Here is a 13,366-nt window from a genome sequence, read left to right as displayed (position 1 = left end):
CTTCGTTTCTGTGTGAGGGCTTTCTCTAGTTGTGACAAGCGGGGGCCACTCTTCATCGCAGTGCGTGGGCCTCTCACTATCGCGGCCTCTCGTTGCGGAGCACGGGCTCCAGATGCGCAGGCTCGGCGGCCATGGCTCACGGGCCCAGCCGCTCCGTGGCACATGGGACCTTCCTGGACTGGGGCACGAACCCGTGTCCTCTGCATCGGCAGGCGGACTCTCAACCACTGCGCCACCAGGGAAGCCCGAGAGGTTTCTTTTTACAGCTGAGGAAACCTCGGATCAGACAGGTAAACTGTCTTGTGCAAGGCCTTATAGCTGAGTGGAGGTGCCAGGATTTGAACCAGGTCTAAGATACTTGTTCAGCTAGCAGGTCCAGGCAAGAGAGGTAGTTTGACATCTCTGAAGTTTGCTGGAGTTATTAGATTCTGCTCAGGGAAGATGGATTAATAGTTTGTTGACTGGTCTAAAATACAGCAGTGAAATTGCAATCACTTGAAACATTTACAATTAGATTGAAAAGGAAGTGCCCATACCAGAAAGTGCAATGTATATGGCGTTGATTCTTGAGGGATGCATCAGACCACTCAGTAGGGGCTTCTAGCTCTAATTTCCTGAGCTTCACTAATTTTCTCTTGAGAGGTCAATTTATTGCTCTTGAATGAACCCTACTGGCTGATTGCTTAATAGTGTGGAAATACCTTCCCTCTTTTAAAAGGAGAGAAGAAAGTGACTTCCTAATAGCCAGTGTAGGAGAGGGAAAAAAACTCACTCTAGCTTTCTGGATCCTCATGTAGCAAGTTAACCTTTTTGACCTTTGAAAAAAGTTTTACTTCCAACTGTAAAACTAATATACCTTCATTCTAGAAAAGTAGGGAAATGAATAAAAGCGTAAATAAGATGAGATATCACCTATATCCTACCATCCAGTGTTAACCACCATGAAAATAAGGGAATATTTCCTTCTAATCCTCTTTCTACATGTTATATCACTATTAACGTTCTTTGCGGATATTTTCATTGTCTGCATCATTTCCTGTTAATTAGATGGATTATTACTTATGTTACCATTCCCTGATAATTAGCTATTTAGGTTATTTTTAGTGGGTTTCTGTTGTTACACAAAACATGAAAAATGCTGTGATGGACATCTTTTGTACCCAGTTATCAGCATTTGTGATCGTTTCTTCATGACTTATGATTTTACAGGGTAGATGTCTGTCTTTGAAAGGCAAAGAAAACAGACTTGCTGGTTGAGAAATTATAAGGTATGTACCAAAGATAAAATTAAAATGTAGGCCAAGGAAACAATCACAGATTCAATGGACTACAGAAATGAGATGATTCAAATGAGATGAAATGAGATGGATTCAAAGAACAACTTCTCGGGCTTCCCTGGTGGCGCAGTGGTTGAGAGTCTGCCTGCCGATGCAGGGGACACGGGTTTGTGCCCCAGTCCACGAAGATCCCACGTGCCGTGGAGTGGCTGGGCCCGCGGGTACCGCCCAAAAAAAAAAAAAAAAAAAAAAAAAGAGCAACTTCTCAATGGCAAATGGATCCCTAGATCTACAATATTCAATGGGGTGATGTTGAATGTATGCTTTTTGATGTTAGTTGTATCTAGGATTCCATAATAGAGGAAAGGAGGGAGAGGGAAGGCGGGTAAGAGAGAGGGAGGGAGGGAGGAAGGGGGGGAAGAGAGAGAGAGAGAGAGAGGGAGGGAGGGAGGGAGGGAGGGAGGGAGAGAGATTGAGAATCTGCTGATCTGTGAAAATGCAAGAGAAAGGTTCCAGATCTTCAGGAATGGTAAGAAGTTGAGTACGTTTGCTGCCAAATTCTGCATTAGTCTCAACTACCTGGCTTTAGCAGTCATAAAGTAACTGCTATGGTCTCAGGGGTTTGCTACAAAAGAACAGTGTCTTTTGGGCTAATATTATTAGAAAACCATTTACGTTTCCAATTTCCAACAATTTTGATCCTCTCAAAAGGGGGAAAAATGAGCAAAACAGGGGAGAGGGAGTATGAGGGTGAAACAGATGCTGTCCTGTTAATTTTTTAAACCACAACACCTTTTAATGAAACCACTTGAAGATGGAGGGGCATAAAACACAAACTCTCTGACTTAAAAATCTTTTTCCCATATACACATACATATGTGTATATATATAGAGAGAGAAAATGCTGTGTTTGGGACTATACTCTGCAACTCATGGATGAACCTGCTATAAAAAATTAATAAACAGAAACTTCAACTGAACAGAGTTAGGATACCAGAAGCGGGGAGCCCTCATGCCCTGTGATGATAACAGTGCCCAACAGGAAGAAGAAAGATTCCTCTTTTTTCCTGGCAAGGACTCAGCCAATGACAAGCCATGGACTCTTTGTTTCCTACAGCCCTCCCACTGCCTCTTCCCCTCTATAAAAGCGTTCTCCTTCCCTTGCCGTGTGGGGACTTGCATGTGGCTCGCCATGTTCGCACGAGAGGTCTCCTGAAGCAGAATCACTTCCAAAGAATCTGGACTGCAAACCAGATTAGGTTCTGAAAGGCTGAAAACTGACCCGTGGAATGACAACCTGGAGTAATGGGTGGTGGAGGTGCTAGGAGTGATGGCTGAGCAGGCTTGATCTGGTGGGTATTAGGGAGACTGAAGAGTAGACAAGGATTGCACCTCCATGTGGGCTAGAGACGGAGAGCTGAGTCTCTATGTTTGGAGTGTATCATTTGATGCACCTGAGTTAAGGAGACCAGATGTTCTGGTTTTGTCAACCTGTATCACACTTTGTCAGTTAAGTCTTCTTATTCACTCAGTAATATTTATTTGAGAAGCTACCACATGTCAGGCACTATTTCGGGTGCTGGGGATATTAGTGGCAAACAAGAGAGCCATGATCCCTACTCGGATGGACAAACAAATGAGATACTTACAATCTGTAAGGAAGGCAATAAAACAGGATAATGTGACAGTGACTTGGGGGAGTGGAGTATTTTTTTAATTAAATTTTTTTATTTTAAACTATTATTATATTGAGGTACAGTTAATTTACAATGTTATATAAGTTTCAGGTATACAACACAGTGATTCAGAATATTTACAGATTATACTCCACTTAGAGTTATTATAAAATATTGGCTATATTCCTTGTTTGGTACAATATACCCTTGTAGCTTATTTATTTTATAGGTGGTAGTTTGAACCTCTTCATTCCCTACCCCTATCTTGCCCCTCCCCTCTCCCCATTGGTAACTACGAGTTTGTTCTCTGTATCTGTGAGGGGAGTGGAGTGTTTTAGATGGGGTAGCCGGAGAAGGGATGCTACATACATTCTGTTGAACCCTAGAGCCACTCCCCACGTTTTTCCACCCTGTCCTCTGACCCCGTAGATTATCTTGAATGTTCTACATCCAGCCCAAGCAAATATGGCTCACTGCTTGTTTTTGTTAATAAAGTTGTACTGAAACACAACCACACCCATTCATTTATGTATTGTTCTCCTTTTCTCATGCTACCATATCAGAGTTGAGTAGTTATGACAGAGACTGCATGGCCCCTAAAGCTGAAAATATTACCATCTGGACCTTTACACAAAAAGTTTGCCAACTCCTGTTCCATTTCAGGAGGCTTCCTTGCCCTCTGGTTTCAGATGGGTTTGCTCAACAGGGAATCCTGGCAGAACAGAGGGAGAGAGGAGAATGATTTCAGGGTATTTTCCTCCAGGGCTCTTTCCTTGCTTGAGCTTGGTTGCCTTGAGCTGGTGAATCACTGGACAGAAGGTCAAAGCCCCTCTGGGGGCAGCCCTCTCCATGGAACTCTCCTTTTGGATTCCAGACAGCCCCTGCTTTCTTCCCTTCAGACTTAAGAGGGGTACCAACCCCTCTTTTGTTCCTGGGGTACTGCACTGTTGTTCCCCACACCTTTGTAAACAGTCCTTCCTCTGATGTTCTAATGTGAATGTGTCAGTTGAGGAGTGCTGGGTCCAAGACTGACTTAGAAGGTCTCTTTGGGGAGGTGACATTTGAAAGCAGAACTGATGGCTAAGGAGAAGCCAGACATTTGAAGAGCTGAGGGAAGAACATTCCAGGTAATGGGAATAGCACGTGCAGAGGCCCTGAGGTGGAAAACAACTCAGATTGCTTAAGAAACAGAAAGAAGCCCACTGAGGGTAGGAGAGGTAAGCAGGGCCAGACCACATAGGACCTTTCCAGCAGGTCCAGGAGTCTGGATTTCATTCTAAAACAACAGGAAGCCACTGAAGCCAGATTTTGATGTGAGCTGATTAATGTTCTTTTGTGCTGATCAGTTGCATTAATGAGTTGCTAGATACAGAGAACGATTAAAATTGACTTTTGGAAATTTATTGGAAGGAAGATTTGTTTCATGAGCTCCAAAAAGAGTTAGACAACCAGGCCTTGGGACAGGCAGGAACTAGGGCAGATCTGGGGACCTTACCATTGGAGTCAGTTTCTTCTCGTCTGTCTGTGTCTATGGATCAAATTCTAAACTCTTGGGAGAGAGAATCTGGCTTAGCTCAGGTCTAGGGTTCCAGTCAGTTGGTGGCCAGTGCAGTGAAGAAGTCATCTACTCCTTGATTCATTCACAAACCCTGTGACAAATGGATGCCTTGTACTGTCATGTGTGCTGGGAGTGCATATAATAATGAGCTAAACAGACCTGTCCATGCCCTCATAGAACCTTTATTCTAAGGGGAAGAGAGCCCCTCCCACTAGAAAAAAAGCAAACAAGTTATTTCAAAATGCTCTTTGAGGTCAGGGCCTTTATTTGGTCACAGTTTTATATCTAGAGAATAAACAGCCTGGCACAAAGTGTTTAATAACTATGAGTGGGCTGACAGACAGATAATAGCAAAGGACTTAAAAGAATGGTCAAGGAAGGCCTCACTCATAAGTTAACATTTAAGGGCTTCCCTGGTGGCGCAGTGGTTGAGAGTCCGCCTGCCGATGCAGGGGACACGGGTTTGTGCCCCGGTCCGGGAAGATCCCACATGCCGCGGAGCGGCTGGGCCCGTGAGCCATGGCGGCTGAGCCTGTGCGTCCGGAGCCTGTGCTCCGCAACGGGAGAGCCCACAGCAGTGAGAGGCCCGCGTACCGCAAAAAAAAAAAAAAAAAAAAAAAAAAAAGAAGTTAACATTTAAGTTGAGATCTGTAGCGTTAGAAGTAGGAGCAGGGTATAATCCCACCAGGCAGGAGGAAGAGCACGAGCAGAGGCTCCGAATGAGAAAGTGCTTGGACACACACACACACACACACACACACACACACACACACCCTTAGAGAAAGGAGGAATTGAGGTGAACTGGACATACTCTCTCCAAAGGGACATAATTCAACAAGTATCCTGGGAAATGGCCGTGACAGTCTCTACTTCAGGGCCTCTAGTGGACTGACTGTAAAGTGCTTCAGTTGCCTTGTGAATGACCAAATCTCAGTAACCCTAAAAATGGGTTATTTGCAACTGATTTTAAGTGCTTCAAATTTGAAGATGGAACTTTTTTCCTTTCCACACTCCTACTTGTGGTTTCTGAAATACTTTGCAGCAAAAGCACCCGGACTTGGGGGTCACATGAGTTCCAGGAACTCTCGTGGACTGGATACTTGCTATCCTTCAACCACAGTGGAGAGCATGCATTTTCATCTTTTCTGGATTTTTTTTTTTTTTTGCAGTAGGCGGGCCTCTCACTGTTGTGGCCTCTCCCATTGCGGAGCACAGGCTCCGGAAGCACAGGCTCAGCGGCCATGGCTCATGGGCCCAGCCGCTCCACGGCATGTGGGATCCTCCCGGACCGGGGCACGAACCCGTGTCCCCTGCATCGGCAGGCGGACTCTCAACCACTGCGCCACCAGGGAAGCCCTGGATGGTTTTGCTCTTTGGTTCTCTGAAGCCCCTCTTCCCTGCCCTCTTGTCTTTTTGCCTTTGAGCTTCTGTACCACATTCCACTGGTTGAAATAATGACAGACACTTTCCCTAAGGCACCAATCTCCCCCTCAGAGGTTGTACACCTGTCCTCTGCTCTTCTGAAGAGCAAGACCCAAATCATTTTACCTCCTAACTGCTCTCTGCCATTATCTGTACATCATCAGTGCTGATAACATTTACATTTTGTTCTATATCATAAAGAGAAATTAACTCTTTGAGGCTTTTCTACAAGTTAAATTGAAATCATCAACTGATAGTTTCAAAAGTGTTACATAAGTATCATTTACTGCAGAATCAAGTTGCGTGATTGGACTTACAGAGAAGGACTTAATCCTGTGTTATTACAGTTGTGTTCATCAAAGAAGATACAATTAATAAAAACTGGGTGGAGGGAGGCTTTGGAGGAGAGAGGATATAACATAACCATATACTATTGTTGCTTCTACTATACGCCATCCCATTTCATCAAGTTCATCTGGACTCTGTGACAGTGTATGAAATGATTTACCTATTTTTTTAAGAGCCCCGACTTCCTGTTCTAATTTTTTTTCATTGAAGTAATTTACCATGTTGTGTTAGTTTCAGGTATACAGCAAAGTGACTCAATTAGACATATATACACACATATGTATTCTTTTTCATTATAGGTTATTAGAAGATATTGAATATAGTTCCCTGTGCTATACAGTAGGTTGTTGTTAGTAGACTGAAATTTAAACGAATCTATTGTTGATGTGCAAGCTGGCAGATGAGGCCACACATCATTCAATTCCCTGTCACATTTATTTATTTATTTATTTATTTATTTATTTATTTATTTATTTATTGGCTGCATTGGGTCTTTGTTGCTGCACGCGAGCTTTCTCTAGTTTCGGGGGGCGGGGGCTACTCTTTGTTGCGGTGCGCGGGCTTCTCATTGCGGGGCATGGGCTCTAGGTGTGCAGGCTTCAGTAGTTGCAGCACACGGGCCCTAGAGCCTGCAGGCTCAGCAGTTGTGGCGTGAGGGCTCTAGAGCACAGGCTCAGTAGTTGTGGCGCACGGGCTTAGTTACTCTGCGGCATGTGGGATCTTCCCAGACCAGGGATCGAACCCGTGTCCCCTGCATTGGCAGGCACATTCTTAACCACTGCGCCACCAGGGAAGTCCCTTCCTGTTCTAATCTGAGCCATTTGTTTTCATGTCCACTGTACAGATGTCATCCTGGGATTTGTTTCTACTGCACCTGCCTTACTTGCTGCAGCTTTTATAAAACACCTTGATATTTGACAAGACAAACCCAACACCTTGCTTTCCTTCTTCAACATTCTCCTGGGTGTTCTTGGCCCTTTGTTCTTCCTTGTGAAATGTGCTTTTTGATCTCAAGTGCAGAGGGTAGAGTTAATAACACACTTCTGTTCATTTAACGTATTATAACTGGCCCATTCAAGGCGCTGCCCTTGTTTTACGTGTTGACCCCTCCATTCTCATATTCTTACTCCCCTTCCATGTCTTTCCCACTTGCCCTCAGCTTAGACACACACTCAGATGTGTTTGATATATGTGCCTGGATCATGTGTATCACTGTAAAATGGATATTATTTTGTGTGAATATGTGTTTAAATGATACAAGCAACAGAAGTAGTTACTTCCTACTTTTTAAAAGTAACATCACGATTTTCAGATGTATTTATGCTGCCGTTTCTACTTCCAGCTAATTCCTTTGAACTGCTGCATAGTATTCCAAAGCAGAAACCTGTATAGTTTACTGTTACACTTCCAGCATTGATGGACATCTAGTGGTCTTTAGCTCCCTACTACACAAACAGTGTTGCAATACACATCCTTATATACGTCACTTTCTGGTTGTGTGTGAGAGTTTCTATGGAGTATATATGTTCAGGGGAGGGGCTGCTAAGTCCTGGGGCATACATAGATTTGCTTTCCCTAAATACTGCCAGTTTGGAATGACTCTACCTACTTACATTCCCGACAGCAATGGATCAAGATTCCTGTTATTACCTTACTTGCCAGTCCAGTGGAAGTAAAGCAGTACCTTATTGTTTTAATGTGCATTTCTTTGGTTACTAGTGAGATTGGGCCTTCCTTCATTTTACTGTCAGCCATTCAGGCTTCCCCATCTGCAAATTGCCTGTCTGTATCCTTTTCTGAATTTTTCTTTTGGAGTTCACATATTTTCTTACTGATTTTAATTGTTTCTTTTATTTTCTAGATGTTAATCCCTTGTCAGTTTTATATGTTGCAAGCACCTTCTCTCAGGTTACAATCTACCTGTTAACTATGTGATTTTTTTTTTTTTTTTTTAAACAGGAACCTTTAATTTTGATGTTCTCAGAACTACCAGTTTTCCACTTACGGCATGATATTTTGGATTTCATTTAATAAGTCCATCTTCATTTAGAGGCTACAAAAATACTCTCTGACAATTTCTTATATTAGATTTCTGGTTCTACATTTGACATTTAGGTCCTCAAGGAATTTGGAGGTCCTTGAAAAGGTGTGGGTAGGGATCCACCTTCATTTTTGTCCAAATAATGAGCTCGTTTCCTCAAATCATTTATGATTATGGATTTGTTTGATAGCCAGTTCCTACACCAGCACTTCATGGTTTTTATTGCTATGAGTTTGTATGATGCAGTAAAATATGGTAGCGTGAACCCTCATCATTTTTATTTGCAAAATTGGCTTAGACAATTCATATTCACTTTTAAATAAGTCTCTTGAAACCCATAATGCACATATATTACATGGATAGGGACCAAAAAAATGATAAAATTTCCAAGTCTTCCCTAATTTATACTTATTTAGGACTTCTTTTAGGTATCTTTCTAATGTTTTATAATTTTCTTCATAAAGGCCTTCTATTTCTAGGTACATTTTTTGTTGCTATTTGAATGGGATATATATATATTTTTTTACATTTTCTCACTGGTAGTTCTTGGGATATGGAAATTTTACTGATATTTATTTTACACAATAACCTTGCTGAACTTCCCTATTGGCTCTAATAGTTTACCTATAGATCCTCTTGTATTTTCTCTATAGTTAATCATATTGGTTGTAGATTTTTTCCTCTTTTTCTTAAGCATCATTTATTCTTCTCGTCTTACTGGAGTGGTTAAGATCTCAATGACAATTCTGATTATAACTAGCAAGTTTTACTGTTATTGTTCCTGACGCTAACGGCGATGTGCCTAGAATTTCATCAATAAACCTGTTTGTGGTCGATTTTTAAAGAAAATGTTTATCAATTCTTTTTATGAAAGTTACGTTTTACAAGAAATTTAAAGTATAACTTTACATGTGTATCATTCAGGTTTGACCAAAATAGACTTCAGTAAACCTAGGTAATTCAGAGTAATGTCTTACAATCAGTTGCTCTAGCTTTATTTATTTATTTTTTTGGGGGGGGGAGGATAGATATCCTTTATTGCCTTAAAAAAGTTTTCAATAGTATTTTAAAAATTATTAAGAAGTGTTGGATTTATTGAATGCTTTTCTTGCATGTATCAAGATGATGCTTCTATATTTCTTATTTCCTCATTTGCATTTTCTATTCTCATTTTTGGGATATTTTATTAGATGAACTTTGAATCTCCTGGGTTGTACCTTTATGTCTCTTAGCAAAATACCCTACTTTGCATCTCTTTTCCTTCTTATGTTCTGGAAGACTTTCTCAAAAATTTTCCCAGCTGTCCATTACATAAAAAATTTTAGGTAGTAACATTTTAAATTTCTAAGAGCTCCTTCTTATTTACTGATATCTTCAGAATGATTGGAGCCTATACTTATTATTATTATTATCTAAAAATGAGTATCTTCTTCAATCTCTCTGAAGATACTAATAACTTTAAGGACGTTTTCTTTTATACTTTCTTTACATCGTAGGTCAGTTGTGCTACTTTCATCTTAGTTCTCATGTCTGGGGAGCTTTGGTTGTCCATTCATATTCATAATGAAATTGGTTAGCCAATGCTAGCAGCTATTGTGGATTTCCTCCACAATATTTCCAATAGGACTTCTCCGCTGAATGGAAGGCCATTATCTTGTATAACCCTCATGATATTTGTTATCTATTACTGCATAGCAAATTATTTAAAAATTTAGCATCTTAAAACAACAAATATATATTATCTCATAAATATGTATTATGTCACTGTTTCTGTGGGTCAAGAATCTGGGTGTAGCTTAGACAGATAAACTGTCAGTGTCTCACAGGCTGGGACTCTAGCCATCTCAAGGCTTGACTGGGGGGCAATTCACTTCCAAGCTCATTCAGATGGCTGTTGGTTGGCCTTATGGCCTTGCTGGCTGTTGATATGGCAGCTTGTTTCTCCAGAATAAGAGGGAAGAGGGAAGAGAGAGAGACAGAGAGACAGAGAGAGAGAGGGAGAGGGAGAGAAGGAAGGAGAGAGAGAGAGGGAGAAAGAAAGTCTTTTTGCAACCTAATCTCAGTAGTGACACACCATCATCATTATAGCTCTACGCTATTGGTTACAAGTAGTCACTAGATCCAGCACACGCTCAAGGGGAGGGGATACACGAGAGCATAAATGCTTGAACGTGGAGACCCCTGAGGGCCACCTGAGAAGCTGCCTACCATAATACCCTAGGTCCTATTATTAACTCCCAGTGAGGAACTGGGGCTTGGCAAGGTTAAGCCACTGGCCCAACATCCCACAGCCAGTGAATCACAGAGTTAAGTCTGGGACCCAAATGGATCTGCTTCCAAAGTTTGCCCTCTCAATTGCTATGCCACCATCTTCCACAGTGTAGATGCATCCCTGGTGTAAATATAAAATCATATAAGGTGATACAGAGGGTCGCAGTTTGGTGCTAACAAGCCTTTAACTCCTCAAACCCTCATTAATTTCCCATTCAACTGAGACAGGTCTGTCCTCAGGCTCTAAGTCTTGGTAAGGCAATGGTATCTGGCTAGACTTTAATAACATTGTTTTCTTTTAATGGTGTTTACTTCCAGTTAAGTAGAAGTGCCTATAAATTAATGATAGTGACATAACATTTCCTTTAAAAATATATCTTGGGGGCTTCCCTGGGGGCGCAGTGGTTAAGAATCTGCCTGCCAATGCAGGGGACGCAGGTTTGAGCCCTAGTCCAGGAAGATCCCACATGCCACAGACCAACTAAGCCCATGTGCCGCAACTACTGAGCCTGCGCTCTAGAGCCCGTGAGCCACAACTACTGAGCCCGCATGCCGCAACTACTGAAGCCTGCACACTTACAGCCCGTGCTCCACAACAAGAGAAGCCACCGCAATGAGAAGCCCATGCACTGCAACGAACAGTAGCCCCCTGCTTGCCGCAGCTAGAGAAAGCCCACACGCAGCAACGAAGACCCAACACAGCCAAAAATAAAATATAAATAAAATACATATGTATCTTAAAAGTAGAAAATATGTTAATTAAAGTAAAAATTTAAATAGCGAAGATGACACTCAGATATGGCAAACATAGTGAAGGTGGTCTATGGATTACTCAAGTTTGGAAAATACTGCCTAAGTTATAATGACCTATCTGAAAAGAACCTTAGGGATAATAATCCCATTCTTTTGGTTCAATCTTTTCCCACATTTTATAAAATGTGTAGAAAGAAATTGAGAGAGGGTAAATGACTTCCCTAAGCGCACAAAGTCGCCATGATCACAGCCCAAGTTCCATGACTCTTTTGCCAATGTTTCTCTTTCTCTTTTCCTTCTATTATTTATCATCTTGAAACTCTTTCTTTTTACTTTCCCCACTCCCACACTACTATTTCCAATTCACTTTCCTTTAGTCAGAGTTTCTCAAGAGCAGCAGTACTGACATTTTTGGTCAGATGATTCTCTGCTGTGGGGAACTGTCCTGTGCCATAGAGGCTGCTGAGCAGCATCCCTGACCTCTACCCACCAGAATACAATAGCGTCCTCACCCGCAACTGTAACAACCAAAAATGTCTCCAATGCCTCCTCGGAGGCAAAACTTCCTCCAACTGGGTTCACTGCTCTCGGATGCGCAGGCTCAGCGGCCATGGCTCACGGGCCCAGCCGCTCCACGGCATGTGGGATCTTCCCGGACCGGGGCACGAACCCGTGTCCCCTGCATCGGCAGGCGGACTCTCAACCACTGCGCCACCAGGGAAGCCCAAGCAGTGGTTTTTATTTCTACAAAATATTAGGTCCTGTTGGTGCTGCTGGACTGTAGATCACGCATTGAATAACACTGCTCTAAACTACACAGCCTAATGAGGTAACCAATTTTTTCCTTCCATTTTTGGAGACTTGTGTATATCACAGATGAAATTCAAAATAACACTCCATTCAGTACAACATTTGCTATGAATTAAATTAGGTTTCCTATGTGGAAGATGAAGATTCCAGCATTACAATTTCAGAAGCAAAATTTTCCTGAGGGGGTAGAGACCACACAAAATATAATTTTACCTCCTACACTCGGCAAATTAGAAATCAACTGGATAAATTAAGAGGAAATGCTTATCAAAAACAATCTTCACTATTTGTGTTATTTTGAAAAAAAAAAGTAATGAGCCTTACCTACATGTTTAGCAATCACAGTTTGAGAAAAGTTTGCAGAGTGAGTACAGGTGAAGTGAATAACTCCTTAATGTGCTGTCACAATCCACGCAAAGGCTAGGATGAGCTCAGACTCTTCCCAGGCGGCAGAAAAACCATTTTTAATTGCTTCAGAGAGCTTCCTGAGATGGCTGCACATTAGCGAGGGTTTGGAGTCTGTGTATAAGCAGGAAGGGTTGTATTGCCGCCCTAAACCTCTTCAATTATACATGAAGGCGTGGGCTTTCTATCACAATCCAGCAAAGAAGCTCTTCTTGGGCTCTTGGGGAACTTTTGTGCATTAAGGATTAAAACTTTCCTGGATCTTTTGGGCCAATGAAGGTACAACACTCTTGGTAAGGGAAAATTTTCTCTATGGTTCTTTTGAGTAAGAGTGAAAGTGGGTTTTAAAAATTCAGAACTACAGTCAGTAGAGCCCATATTTGACCTAATCTTTCTTCTTTCTCTTTCTATCCCCATCGACTTCTTCCTCCCCTGTTCCTCTTTCCACTTCCTTCTCTTCGTTCTGTACCTTTGATCTTTTTGCAAAGTGGATATAGTGAGGCACACATGCTTTTCTTTTGTGATTTGCACTCTGAAGTGCTGTGTTTGCTTGTGTTTTTTTTCCTTACAAAAATCGGAACAAATCAGCGCAGTTCTAGGAAATGGGATGTGAAATTGTTTAACAGCTATAAGAATTTTCAACCATATGGTATTATTGGTCGACACTGGATGACCTCACTTCTTCAGGCAACCAAAGTTTGGGAAGAGCAGAGTTCAGGCAAAGAAGAAAGAAGGTTCCATATACTAGGTCTATCAAACTGGTATGTGATAATCCCTCCACTTCTGAAAGTTTCCTGGCACAGGC

This window comes from Lipotes vexillifer, unplaced genomic scaffold (assembly GCF_000442215.2).
Source record: "Lipotes vexillifer unplaced genomic scaffold, Lipotes_vexillifer_v1.1 scaffold2030, whole genome shotgun sequence".
NCBI classification, from domain to species: Eukaryota; Metazoa; Chordata; class Mammalia; order Artiodactyla; family Lipotidae; genus Lipotes; species Lipotes vexillifer.
Note: the sequence above shows the minus strand (reverse complement) of the source record.